Consider the following 2,364-nt stretch of genomic DNA (forward strand, 5'->3'; position numbering starts at 1 on the left):
GTTTCTTTTCTGATCCAATCTATTTGGAGTTCTGTAGGCTTCTTGTATGCCTATGGGTATCTCTTTTTTTAGGTTAGGGAAGTTTTCTTCTATGATTTTGTTGAAGATATTTACTGGTCCTTTGAGCTGGGAGTCTTCACTCTCTTCTATACCTATTATCCTTAGGTTTGATCTTCTCATTGAGTGCTGGATTTCCTGTATGTTATGGACCAGTAGCTTTTTCCGCTTTACATTATCTTTGACAGTTGAGTCAATGATTTCTATGGAATCTTCTGCTCCTGAGATTCTCTCTTCCATCTCTTGTATTCTGTTGGTGATGCTTGTATCTACAGCTCCTTGTCTCTTCTTTTGGTTTTCTATATCCAGGGTTGTTTCCATGTGTTCTTTCTTGATTGCTTCCATTTCCATTTTTAATTCCTTCAACTGTTTGATTGTGTTTTCCTGGAATTCTTTCAGGGATTTTGTGATTCCTCTCTGTAGGCTTCTACTTGTTTATTTATTAATGATTTCCTGTGTTTCTCTAAGGGAGTTCTTCATGTCTTTCTTGAATTCTTCCAGCATCATGATCAAATATGATTTTGAAACTAGATCTTGCTTTTCTGGTGTGTTTGGATATTCCATGTTTGCTTTGGTGGGAGAATTGGGCTCCAATGATGCCATGTAGTCTTGGTTTCTGTTCGCTGGTTTCCTGGCGCTTGCCTCTCCTTCAGATTATCTCTAGTATTTACTTTGTTCTGCTATTTCTACAGTGGCTAGACTGTCCCTATAAGCCTAATGTGTCAGAGTGCTGAGACCTGTTTTCCTGTTTTCTTTCAGCCAGTTATGGGGACAGAGTATTCTGCTTTTTGGGTAGTTTTTTCCTATCTACAGGTCTTCAGTTGTTCCTGTGGGCCTGTGTCTGGTGTTCACCAGGAAGGTCACTTGCAGCAGAAAAGTTGGTCTTACCTGTGGTCCTGAGGCTCAAGTTTGCTCGTGGGGTGCTGCCTATGAGCTCTCTGCGGCAGCAGCAACCAGAAAGATCTGCGCCGCCCTGTCCGGGAGCCTCCATGCATCAGGGTTTCAGATGGCGTTTGGTGTTTTCCTCTGGGCGTCTGGGAGATGTGTGCAGAGTGCAGTCTCTTCTGGTTTCCCAGGCATGTTCTGCCTCTCTGTAGGTTTAGCTCTCCTCCCATGGGATTTGGGGTGCAAAGAACTGTTTATCTGGTCTGTCCCTTCAGGTTCTGGCGGTGTCTCAGGCGCAGGGGTCCTGCCGCTACTGGGCCCTCCCCCATGGGAACCCAGAGGCCATATACAGTTTCCTCTTGGGCCAGGGATGTGGGCAGGGGTGGGCAGTGTTGGTGGTCTCTTCCGCTCTGCAGCCTCAGGAGTGCCCACCTGACCAGGTGGTGAGGTCTCTCTCCCATGGGGTTTGGGGAGCAGAGAGCTGCTGTGGCAGGGATCCGCCGCCTGGGACTCCCGGTAAACACACAGGAAGTGCCCGTCCTAGAGCTCTTTCAGTTCTTTCTAAGATTCCTTCAATGGGGGTCCCGTTCTCAGTTCAGTGGTTTAATGATGGCATTCGCCTATGTATTTGCTGTATTCTGGCTGTGTCTCTCAGGAGAGATCAACATCCGGTTCCTGTCTGCCTGCACTTCTCTGCTTCATCCATCTTATCTAGTTTGGTGGCTGTATATGTATGGGCCACATGTGGGACAGGCTCTGAATGGGTGTTCCTTCTGCCTCTGTTCTAAACTTTGCCTCCCTATTCCCTTCCAAGGGTATTATTGTTCCCCTTTTAAAGGAGGAGTGAAGCATTTGCATTTTGGTCATCCTTCTTGAATTTCATGTGTTCTGTGCATCTAGGGTAATTCGAGCATTTGGGCTAATATCCACTTATCAATGAGTGCATACCAGGAGTCTTTTTCTGTGATTGGGTTACCTCACTCAGGATGACATTTTCCAGTACCACCCATTTGCCTATGAATTTCATAAAGTCATTGTTTTTGATAGCTGAGTAATATTCCATTGTGTAGATGTACCACATTTCCTGTATCCATTCCTCTGTTGAAGGGCATCTGGGTTCTTTCCAGCTTCTGGCTATTATAAATAAGGCTGCGATGAACATAGTGGAGCACGTGTCTTTTTTATATGCTGGGGCATCTTTTGGGTATATGCCCAAGAGAGGTATAGGTGGGTCCTCAGGTAGTTCAATGTCCAATTTTCTGAGGAACCTCCAGACTGATTTCCAGAATGGTTGTACCAGTCTGCATTCCCATGGTGGACATTTTTTTTGATGTGCTCTTGCATTTGGTTTGCATATATTTTATTGAGATTTTGCATCAATGTTCATAAGGGAAATTGGTCTGTAATTCTCTTTCTTTGTTG

This window comes from Rattus rattus, chromosome X (genome assembly GCF_011064425.1).
Source record: "Rattus rattus isolate New Zealand chromosome X, Rrattus_CSIRO_v1, whole genome shotgun sequence".
NCBI lineage: Eukaryota > Metazoa > Chordata > Mammalia > Rodentia > Muridae > Rattus > Rattus rattus.